Raw genomic sequence first — 12,623 nt, forward strand, 5'->3', positions numbered from 1 at the left:
GACAGGAACCATTATCAGCCCTGATCCTGGTACTGGAGACAGACAGGACCCATTATCAGCCCTGACCCAGACCCTGGTACTGGAGACAGACAGGAACCATTATCAGCCCTGATCCTGGTACTGGAGACAGACAGGACCCATTATCAGCCCTGACCCAGACCCTGGTACTGGAGACAGACAGGAACCATTATCAGCCCTGACCCTGACCCTGGTACTGGAGACAGACAGGAACCATTATCAGCCCTGACCCAGACCCTGGTACTGGAGACAGACAGGACCCATTATCAGCCCTGACCCTGGTACTGGAGACAGACAGGACCCATTATCAGCCCTGACCCTGGTACTGGAGACAGACAGGAACCAGTATCAGCCCTGACCCAGACCCTGGTACTGGAGACAGACAGGAACCATTATCAGCCCTGACCCTGGTACTGGAGACAGACAGGACCCATTATCAGCCCTGACCCAGACCCTGGTACTGGAGACAGACAGGACCCATTATCAGCCCTGACCCTGGTACTGGAGACAGACAGGAACCAGTATCAGCCCTGACCCAGACCCTGGTACTGGAGACAGACAGGAACCATTATCAGCCCTGACCCTGGTACTGGAGACAGACAGGACCCATTATCAGCCCTGACCCAGACCCTGGTACTGGAGACAGACAGGAACCATTATCAGCCCTGACCCTGGTACTGGAGACAGACAGGAACCATTATCAGCCCTGACCCTGGTACTGGAGACAGACAGGAACCATTATCAGCCCAGACCCAGACCCTGGTACTGGAGACAGACAGGAACCAGTATCAGCCCAGACCCTGGTACTAGACAGACAGGAACCATTATCAGCCCTGACCCAGACCCTGGTACTGGAGACAGACAGGAACCAGTATCAGCCCAGACCCTGGTACTAGACAGACAGGAACCAGTATCAGCCCTGACCCTGACCCTGGTACTGGAGACAGACAGGAACCATTATCAGCCCTGACCCTGGTACTGGAGACAGACAGGAACCATTATCAGCCCTGACCCAGACCCTGGTACTGGAGACAGACAGGAACCAGTATCAGCCCAGACCCAGACCCTGGTACTGGAGACAGACAGGACCCATTATCAGCCCAGACCCAGACCCTGGTACTGGAGACAGACAGGAACCATTATCAGCCCAGACCCAGACCCTGGTACTGGAGACAGACAGGAACCATTATCAGCCCTGACCCTGACCCTGATACTGGAGACAGACAGGAACCATTATCAGCCCTGACCCTGGTACTGGAGACAGACAGGAACCATTATCAGCCCTGACCCAGACCCTGGTACTGGAGACAGACAGGACCCATTATCAGCCCTGACCCTGGTACTGGAGACAGACAGGACCCATTATCAGCCCAGACCCAGACCCTGGTACTAGACAGACAGGAACCATTATCAGCCCTGACCCTGGTACTGGAGACAGACAGGACCCATTATCAGCCCTGACCCAGACCCTGGTACTGGAGACAGACAGGAACCATTATCAGCCCTGACCCTGGTACTGGAGACAGACAGGACCCATTATCAGCCCTGATCAACGTCTATTGATAATCATCACCATAATCATCTTTATCACCATCATCACTGACAGACCAAGCCTAGCGTAGCGACGGTTTACTAGAAATGGAGAGTCTCCATTGAGCATTATTTTTTAGCCACGACTTAATCTGTGTCCGGGAAACTGCACCTAAACAATAAAAACTGACTGACAAACTGTTCAGAACTATTCAGTCACAATCAAGCCATGGAAAACATGACAGATGGTTCTTCAGAGGACTTGATGGAGAGCCAACAATGAGAATAAAACCCAGATGGTGGCTGTGCAGAGCAGGTTTATGGTTTATGATCTGGTCTGCAGGTTGAAAGGAGAAAACACAGATACACAGAGACATAGCTCCGGGGCTGCATCCCAAATAGCACCCTATTCCCTATATAGTGCACTACTTTTGACAAGATGTGTTTGTGCTCATTGTCCATCTATGTTTGGCATGACAATGATAGCTCAAACAGATTGGCACTCAGGCTAGGAACACATTTCTAAAGAAAGATCTAGTGTTGTCAGCAGCCAATACCCATCAGTCTTCTTCAGACAGATGAACATACAGGATTTCTACTGGCTTATCACAATGTTCTAATCTCACACAGGTTATATTCAGCTCCCAGGTAGTGTACTGCAGCCAGATAGCTACCCTCTCAGACATGGGTAGTGTACTGCAGCCAGATAGCTACCCTCTCAGACATGGGTAGTGTAATGCAGCCAGATAACTACCCTCTCAGACATGGGTAGTGTACTGCAGCCAGATAGCTACCCTCTCAGACATGGGTAGTGTACTGCAGCCAGATAGCTACCCTCTCAGACATGGGTAGTGTACTGCAGCCAGATAGCTACCCTCTCAGACATGGGTAGTGTACTGCAGCCAGATAGCTACCCTCTCAGACATGGGTAGTGTACTGCAGCCAGATAGCTACCCTCTCAGACATGGGTAGTGTCCTGCAGCCAGATAGCTACCCGCTCAGACATGGGTAGTGTACTGCAGCTACCCTCTCAGACATGGGTAGTGTACTGCAGCCAGATAGCTACCCTCTCAGACATGGGTAGTGTACTGCAGCTACCCTCTCAGACATGGGTAGTGTACTGCAGCCAGATAGCTACCCTCTCAGACATGGGTAGTGTACTGCAGCCAGATAACTACCCTCTCAGACATGGGTAGTGTACTGCAGCTACCCTCTCAGACATGGGTAGTGTACTGCAGCCAGATAACTACCCTCTCAGACATGGGTAGTGTACTGCAGCCAGATAACTACCCTCTCAGACATGGGTAGTGTATTGCAGCTAGCTAGCTACCCTCTCAGACATGGGTAGTGTACTGCAGCTACCCTCTCAGACATGGGTAGTGTACTGCAGCCAGATAACTACCCTCTCAGACATGGGTAGTGTACTGCAGCCAGATAGCTACCCTCTCAGACATGGGTAGTGTACTGCAGCCAGATAACTACCCTCTCAGACATGGGTAGTGTACTGCAGCCAGATAACTACCCTCTCAGACATGGGTAGTGTACTGCAGCTAGCTAGCTACCCTCTCAGACATGGGTAGTGTACTGCAGCTAGCTAGCTACCCTCTCAGACATGGGTAGTGTACTGCAGCCAGATAACTACCCTCTCAGACATGGGTAGTGACTGCAGCCAGATAACTACCCTCTCAGACATGGGTAGTGTACTGCAGCCAGATAGCTACCCTCTCAGACATGGGTAGTGTACTGCAGCTACCCTCTCAGACATGGGTAGTGTACTGCAGCCAGATAGCTACCCTCTCAGACATGGGTAGTGTACTGCAGCCAGATAACTACCCTCTCAGACATGGGTAGTGTACTGCAGCTACCCTCTCAGACATGGGTAGTGTACTGCAGCCAGATAACTACCCTCTCAGACATGGGTAGTGTATTGCAGCTAGCTAGCTACCCTCTCAGACATGGGTAGTGTACTGCAGCTACCCTCTCAGACATGGGTAGTGTACTGCAGCCAGATAACTACCCTCTCAGACATGGGTAGTGTACTGCAGCCAGATAGCTACCCTCTCAGACATGGGTAGTGTACTGCAGCCAGATAACTACCCTCTCAGACATGGGTAGTGTACTGCAGCCAGATAACTACCCTCTCAGACATGGGTAGTGTACTGCAGCTAGCTAGCTACCCTCTCAGACATGGGTAGTGTACTGCAGCTAGCTAGCTACCCTCTCAGACATGGGTAGTGTACTGCAGCCAGATAGCTACCCTCTCAGACATGGGTAGTGTCCTGCAGCTAGCTAGCTACCCTCTCAGACATGGGTAGTGTACTGCAGCCAGATAGCTACCCTCTCAGACTCCTCTCTCTATTTCTCTGTCTGTCTGTGTCTCTCCCTCTATCTCTACCCTTTTCATATGCCTCTGTAGCTCTCTCAGTGAGTGTACTCTACTGTACTGTAGAGAAGTGTGCAGTAAAGTACTGTAGAGTACATTGACATGTTAGTCATTTACCAGACTCTCTGATCCAGAGCCACTACAGTAGGGAGTCATTTAGCAGACTCTCTTATCCACAGCCACTTACAGTAGTGAGTCATTTAGCAGACTCTCTGATCCAGAGCCACTTACAGTAGTGAGTCATTTAGCAGACTCTCTGATCCACAGCCACTACAGTAGTGAGTCATTTAGCAGACTCTCTGATCCAGAGCTACTACAGTAGTGAGTCATTTAGCAGACTCTCTGATCCAGAGCCACTTACAGTAGTGAGTCATTTAGCAGACTCTCTGATCCACAGCCACTTACAGTAGTGAGTCATTTAGCAGACTCTCTGATCCAGAACCACTACAGTAGTGAGTCATTTAGCAGACTCTCTGATCCACTACAGTAGTGAGTCATTTAGCAGACTCTCTGATCCACAGCCTCTACAGTAGTGAGTCATTTAACAGACTCTCTGATCCACAGCCACTTACAGTAGTGAGTCATTTAGCAGACTCTCTGATCCAGAGCCACTTACAGTAGGGAGTCATTTAGCAGACTCTCTGATCCACTACAGTAGTGAGTCATTTAGCAGACTCTCTGATCCAGAACCATTACAGTAGGGAGTCATTTAGCAGACCCTCTTATCCACAGCCACTTACAGTAGTGAGTCATTTAGCAGACTCTCTGATCCACAGCCACTACAGTAGGGAGTCATTTAGCAGACTCTGATCCACAGCCACTTACAGTAGTGAGTCATTTAGCAGACTCTCTTATCCACAGCCACTTACAGTAGTGAGTCATTTAGCAGACTCTCTTATCCACAGCCACTACAGTAGTGAGTCATTTAGCAGACTCTCTGATCCACTACAGTAGGGAGTCATTTAGCAGACTCTCTGATCCACTACAGTAGTGAGTCATTTAGCAGACTCTCTGATCCACTACAGTAGGGAGTCATTTAGCAGACTCTCTGATCCACTACAGTAGTGAGTCATTTAGCAGACTCTCTGATCCACTACAGTAGTGAGTCATTTAGCAGACTCTCTTATCAAATAAAATCAAATCAAATCAAATGTTATTGGTTACATACACATGGTTAGCAGATGTTATTGGTCACATGGTTAGCAGATGTTATTGGTCACATACACATGGTTAGCAGATGTTATTGGTTACATACACATGGTTAGCAGATGTTATTGGTCACATACACATGGTTAGCAGATGTTATTGGTCCATACACATGGTTAGCAGATGTTATTGGTCCATACACATGGTTAGCAGATGTTATTGGTCCATACACATGGTTAGCAGATGTTATTGGTCCATACACATGGTTAGCAGATGTTATTGGTCACATACACATGGTTAAGAGATGTTATTGGTTACATACACGTGGTTAGCAGGTGTTAATGCGAGTGTAGTGAAATGCTTGTGCTTCTAGTTCCGACAGTGCAGCAGTATCTAACACATTCCACAACAAAACCTAATACACACAATCTAGTGAAGGACTGGGATAAGAATATATACATCTACTGTAAATATATGGACAACAGCGCTGGGTAGTGATAAACAGTGGTGAGAACTCTGGGGAGGGATTCAACTCACCCTACTGTTCGTGTGTATGTATGTGTGTAGGATATCTACTGTTCGTGTGTATGTATGTGCGTAGGATATCTACTGTTCGTGTGTATGTATGTGTGTAGGATATCTACTGTTCGTGTGTATGTATGTGTGTAGGATATCTACTGTTCGTGTGTATGTATGTGTGTAGGATATCTACTGTTCGTGTGTGTGTATGTGTGTAGGATATCTACTGTTCGTATGTATGTGTGTAGGATATCTACTGTTCGTGTGTGTGTATGTGTGTAGGATATCTACTGTTCGTGTGTGTGTATGTGTGTAGGATATCTACTGTTCGTGTGTATGTGCGTGTGTAGGATATCTACTGTTCGTGTGTATGTGCGTGTGTAGGATATCTACTGTTCGTGTGTATGTATGTGCGTAGGATATCTACTGTTCGTGTGTATGTATGTGTGTAGGATATCTACTGTTCGTGTGTATGTGTGTAGGATATCTACTGTTCGTATGTATGTGTGTAGGATATCTACTGTTCGTGTGTATGTATGTGCGTAGGATATCTACTGTTCGTGTGTATGTATGTGTGTAGGATATCTACTGTTCGTGTGTGTGTATGTGTGTAGGATATCTACTGTTCGTGTGTATGTATGTGTGTAGGATATCTACTGTTCGTGTGTATGTATGTGTGTAGGATATCTACTGTTCGTGTGTATGTATGTGTGTAGGATATCTACTGTTCGTGTGTATGTATGTGTGTAGGATATCTACTGTTCGTGTGTATGTATGTGTGTAGGATATCTACTGTTCGTGTGTGTGTATGTGTGTAGGATATCTACTGTTCGTGTGTATGTGCGTGTGTAGGATATCTACTGTTCGTGTGTATGTATGTGCGTAGGATATCTACTGTTCGTGTGTATGTATGTGCGTAGGATATCTACTGTTCGTGTGTATGTATGTGTGTAGGATATCTACTGTTCGTGTGTATGTATGTGCGTAGGATATCTACTGTTCGTGTGTATGTATGTGTGTAGGATATCTACTGTTCGTGTGTATGTATGTGCGTAGGATATCTACTGTTCGTGTGTATGTATGTGTGTAGGATATCTACTGTTCGTGTGTGTGTATGTGTGTAGGATATCTACTGTTCGTGTGTATGTATGTGTGTAGGATATCTACTGTTCGTGTGTATGTATGTGTGTAGGATATCTACTGTTCGTGTGTATGTATGTGTGTAGGATATCTACTGTTCGTGTGTATGTATGTGTGTAGGATATCTACTGTTCGTGTGTATGTATGTGTGTAGGATATCTACTGTTCGTGTGTATGTATGTGTGTAGGATATCTACTGTTCGTGTGTATGTATGTGCGTAGGATATCTACTGTTCGTGTGTATGTGCGTGTGTAGGATATCTACTGTTCGTGTGTATGTATGTGTGTAGGATATCTACTGTTCGTGTGTATGTATGTGCGTAGGATATCTACTGTTCGTGTGTATGTATGTGCGTAGGATATCTACTGTTTGTGTGTATGTATGTGCGTAGGATATCTACTGTTCGTGTGTATGTATGTGTGTAGGATATCTACTGTTCGTGTGTTTGTATGTGTGTAGGATATCTACTGTTTGTGTGTATGTGCGTAAGTAGGGAGTGAACTATAAAATCTAGGGTGTCAGGTAGGGTGGAGGTGATATGATCCATGACTAGTCTCTCAAAGCACTTTATGACGGCTGAAGTGAGTGCTACAGGGCGATAGTCATTTAGTTCAGTTTCCTTTGCCTTCTTGGGAACAGGAACAATGGTGGACATCCTGAAGCATGTGGGGACAGCAGACTGGGATAGGGATTGATTGAATATGTCGGTAAACACACCAGCCAGCTGGTCTGCGCATGCTCTGAGGATGCAGCTGGGGATGCCGTCTGGGCCGGCAGCCTTGCGAGGGTTAACACGTTTAAATGTTTTACTCACGTTGGCCATGGAGAAGGAAAGCCCACAGGCTTTGGTAGCGGGCCTTGTCGGTGGCGCTGTATTATCCTCAAAGCTTGCGAAAAAGTTGTTTAATTTGTCTGGAAGAAAGACGTCGGTGTCCGTGACGTGGCTGGTTTTCTTTTTGTAGTCCGTGATTGTCTGAGACCCTGCCACATACCTCTCGTGTCTGAGCAGTTGAATTGCGACTCCACTTTGTCTCTATACTGACACTTAGTTTGTTTGATTGCCTTACGGAGGGAATAGCTACACTGTTTGTATTCGGCCACATTCCCAGTTGCCTTGCCCTGATTAAATGCAGTGTTTTGCGCTTTCAGTTTTGCACGAATGCTGCCATCAATCCACGGCTTCTGGTTAGGGAAGGTTTTAATAGTCACAGTGGGAACAACATCCCCTATACACTTCCTTGTAAACTCGCTCACCGAGTCAGTATATATGTCAATGTTGTTATCTGAGGCTACCTGGAACATATCCCAGTCCACGTGATCGAAGCAATCTTGAAGCGTGGATTCCGATTGGTCAGACCAGCATTGGATAGACCTCAGCACAGGTGCTTCCTGTTTTAGTTTCTGCCTATAGGAGGGGAGCAACAAAATGGAGTCATGGTCAGATTTGCCAAAACGAGAGCGGGAGAGGGCCTTGTATGCATCGTGGAAGTTAGAGTAGCAGTGGTCGAGAAGTGTTACTCGCTCGTGTACTGCAATCGATATGCTGATAGAATTTAGGTAGCCTTGTTCTCAAATTATCTTTGATAAAATCCCCAGCTACAATAAATGCAGCCTCAGGATATATGGTTTCCAGTTTGCATAAAGTCCAGTGACGTCCCTTCATGGCCGTCTTGGTATCCGCTTGCAGGGGGATGTACACGGCTACTGGGCCAATGTTCTTAACCGCTAGGCTACCTGCCGTCCTAGTGTTCTGTAGAGTAGTGGACTGTAGTGGAGTGCAGAACACTTGAAAAAAAACACATGTTGTTTTTTCTAAAGCTTCTTGGTACAGTGATGCGTATACAGTATGAGTTGAACCCGTGTGCAACGCCAAGGTTGTGGGTTCAATTCCCACGGGGGGCGAGTACAACATTTTTTTTTTTTTTTTAATGAATGAATGAAATTAAATGTATGCATTCACTACTTTAAGTCGCTCTGGATAGGAGCGTCTGCTAAATGACTAAAAATGTAAAATGTAAATGTAACCCAACTGCATGCAGCCGCAGTGCAGGCACAGGATACAGGTAAACAAGTCTCTCTGAGCACCACTCATATCTCTGGGCCCATTCACTAGGTGTTTTAGAGTAGGAGTTCTGATCTAGGATCCGTTTCATCAGATCATAATGAATAATGTGATATTTATAAAACGCTCTCTCCCCCCTATCTGATATATTTACTGCAGCCCTCATCCTCCACATACAACACCTGTTCTGCCAGTCACATTCTGTTAAAGGTCCCCAAAGCAAACACATCCCTGGGTCGCTCCTCTTTTCAGTTCGCTGCAGCCAGCGACTGGAACGAGCTGCAACAAACACTCAAACTGAACAGTTTTATCTCCATCTCTCAATCATGGACACTCTTACTGACAGTTGTGGCTGCTCTGTATTGTTGTCTCTACCTTCTTGTCCTTTGTGCTGTTGTCTGTGACCAGTAATGTTTGTACCATGTTGTGTTGCTGCCATGTTGTGATGCTGCCATGCTGTGTTGTCATGTGCTGCTGCCTTGCTATGTTGTCGGCTAGGTCTCTCTTTATGTAGTGTTGTGGTGTCTCTCTTGTCGTGATGTGTGTTTTAACTATATATATTTTTTTATTTTTAAATCCTAGCCCCCGTGCCCGTAAGAGCGGTTTTTGTCTTTTGGAGGGCCGTCATTATAAATAAGAATTTGTTCTTAACTGACTTGTCTCGTTAAATAAGGTTCAAATAAAATCATCTATAAAAATCTGTCTTTTGGATCATAATGATCCTAAATCAGCAGTCCTACTTTGAGACGCTTCGTCAATACAGGCCCTGGTCTCCACTCAGGGCTCTATTCAATCCGTATAGCAGAAGTGCAGTGTTACAGCGTGATTGACATTTAAAGGTAATATTACCGCGTTAGCAGAGACTGCATTCAAAGTAATCGCTGCATACGTCAGCTCAATCGGAAATTACCTTTAAATGAATAACGTTCTATCACTTCAGCCATCCAGATTGAATAGAGCCCTCACTCTTTAAGACAGAGGATAACTAGTATTATATATAAAGATATACCTGAAGTATTGGCTTTCTGCCATCAGGGAGAGGAAACTATAAAAAAAAAAATGTTTCCAGAACCATCAGAATGAACTGTCAGGCTAAAGGACAGGAAGAGGAAGACTGACCCTCCATGTCTCTGTTTCCATCTGTGAGTTTCTGTGTGTGAGTCCATTATTATGGCACCTTCCACTGAGTCACATCCCTCTCTCCTCAGTCCTTCCACTGAGTCACATCCCTCTCTCCTCAGTCAGTCCTTCCACTGAGTCACATCCCTCTCTCCTCAGTCCTTCCACTGAGTCACATCCCTCTCTCCTCAGTCCTTCCACTGAGTCACATCCCTCTCTCCTCAGTCCTTCCACTGAGTCACATCCCTCTCTCCTCAGTCAGTCCTTCCACTGAGTCACATCCCTCTCTCCTCAGTCCTTCCACTGAGTCACATCCCTCTCTCCTCAGTCAGTCCTTCCACTGAGTCACATCCCTCTCTCCTCAGTCAGTCCTTCCACTGAGTCACATCCCTCTCTCCTCAGTCCTTCCACTGAGTCACATCCCTCTCTCCTCAGTCCTTCCACTGAGTCACATCCCTCTCTCCTCAGTCCTTCCACTGAGTCACATCCCTCTCTCCTCAGTCCTTCCACTGAGTCACATCCCTCTCTCCTCAGTCCTTCCACTGAGTCACATCCCTCTCTCCTCAGTCAGTCCTTCCACTGAGTCACATCCCTCTCTCCTCAGTCAGTCATTCCACTGAGTCACATCCCTCTCTCCTCAGTCAGTCCTTCCACTGAGTCACATCCCCCTCTCCTCAGTCAGTCCTTCCACTGAGTCACATCCCTCTCTCCTCAGTCAGTCCTTCCACTGAGTCACATCCCTCTCTCCTCAGTCCTTCCACTGAGTCACATCCCTCTCTCCTCAGTCCTTCCACTGAGTCACATCCCTCTCCTCAGTCCAGTCAGTCCTTCTACTGAGTCACATCCCTCTCTCCTCAGTCCTTCCACTGAGTCACATCCCTCTCTCCTCAGTCAGTCCTTCCACTGAGTCACATCCCTCTCTCCTCAGTCAGTCCTTCCACTGAGTCACATCCCTCTCTCCTCAGTCCTTCCACTGAGTCACATCCCTTTCTCCTCAGTCCTTCCACTGAGTCACATCCCTCTCTCCTCAGTCCTTCCACTGAGTCACATCCCTGTCTCCTCAGTCCTTCCACTGAGTCACATCCCTCTCTCCTCAGTCCTTCCACTGAGTCACATCCCTCTCTCCTCAGTCCTTCCACTGAGTCACATCCCTCTCTCCTCAGTCCTTCCACTGAGTCACATCCCTCTCTCCTCAGTCAGTCCTTCCACTGAGTCACATCCCTCTCTCCTCAGTCCTTCCACTGAGTCACATCCCTCTCTCCTCAGTCAGTCCTTCCACTGAGTCACATCCCTCTCTCCTCAGTCAGTCCTTCCACTGAGTCACATCCCTCTCTCCTCAGTCCTTCCACTGAGTCACATCCCTCTCTCCTCAGTCCTTCCACTGAGTCACATCCCTCTCTCCTCAGTCCTTCCACTGAGTCACATCCCTGTCTCCTCAGTCCTTCCACTGAGTCACATCCCTCTCTCCTCAGTCCTTCCACTGAGTCACATCCCTCTCTCCTCAGTCCTTCCACTGAGTCACATCCCTCTCTCCTCAGTCCTTCCACTGAGTCACATCCCTCTCTCCTCAGTCCTTCCACTGAGTCACATCCCTGTCTCCTCAGTCCTTCCACTGAGTCACATCCCTCTCTCCTCAGTCCTTCCACTGAGTCACATCCCTCTCTCCTCAGTCCTTCCACTGAGTCACATCCCTCTCTCCTCAGAGTTTCCACTGAGTCACATCCCTCTCTCCTCAGTCCTTCCACTGAGTCACATCCCTCTCTCCTCAGTCAGTCCTTCCACTGAGTCACATCCCTCTCTCCTCAGTCAGTCCTTCCACTGAGTCACATCCCTCTCTCCTCAGTCAGTCCTTCCACTGAGTCACATCCCTCTCTCCTCAGTCCTTCCACTGAGTCACATCCCTCTCTCCTCAGTCCTTCCACTGAGTCACATCCCTCTCTCCTCAGTCCTTCCACTGAGTCACATCCCTCTCTCCTCAGTCCTTCCACTGAGTCACATCCCTCTCCTCAGTCCAGTCAGTCCTTCCACTGAGTCACATCCCTCTCTCCTCAGTCCTTCCACTGAGTCACATCCCTCTCTCCTCAGTCCTTCCACTGAGTCACATCCCTCTCTCCTCAGTCCTTCCACTGAGTCACATCCCTCTCTCCTCAGTCCTTCCACTGAGTCACATCCCTCTCTCCTCAGTCCTTCCACTGAGTCACATCCCTCTCTCCTCAGTCCTTCCAGAGTCACATCCCTCTCTACTCAGTCCTTCCGCTGAGTCACATCCCTCTCTCCTCAGTCCTTCCACTGAGTCACATCCCTCTCTCCTCAGTCCAGTCAGTCCTTCCACTGAGTCACATCCCTCTCTCCTCAGTCCTTCCACTGAGTCACATCTCTATCTCCTCAGTCCTTCCACTGAGTCACATCCCTCTCTCCTCAGTCCAGTCAGTCCTTCCACTGAGTCACATCTTTCTCTCCTCAGTTCAGTCAGGGATGTGGGGGGATGTGACCCCAAGACACTTACAGTGAATGTGCATCCCAAATGGCACCCTATTCCACTATGGGCACTGGTTAAAAGTAGTGCACAACATAGGGAGTGTTGTACCATTTGGGACGCAGATTAACAGTAACAGGGAGGCCGCCAGAAACAGATGGGAAGAATGCAGCAATCACAGCAAAGTATAGTGTTGACACCAGACAATGTTGCATGTTGAGCAGGACAG

At 47.7% G+C, this 12,623-nt stretch overlaps 1 protein-coding gene across 1 annotated transcript in view; it reads right to left on the reverse strand.

The window, feature by feature from the left end:
* The window catches only part of il11ra (interleukin 11 receptor subunit alpha), a 101,988-nt gene that overhangs the window by 35,015 nt on the left and 54,350 nt on the right, over nt 1–12,623 (reverse strand). The gene's annotated exons all lie outside the window — the stretch shown is intronic.

This window comes from Salmo salar, chromosome 13 (genome assembly GCF_965601325.2).
Source record: "Salmo salar chromosome 13, fSalSal1, whole genome shotgun sequence".
In the NCBI taxonomy this organism is placed as follows: Eukaryota; Metazoa; Chordata; class Actinopteri; order Salmoniformes; family Salmonidae; genus Salmo; species Salmo salar.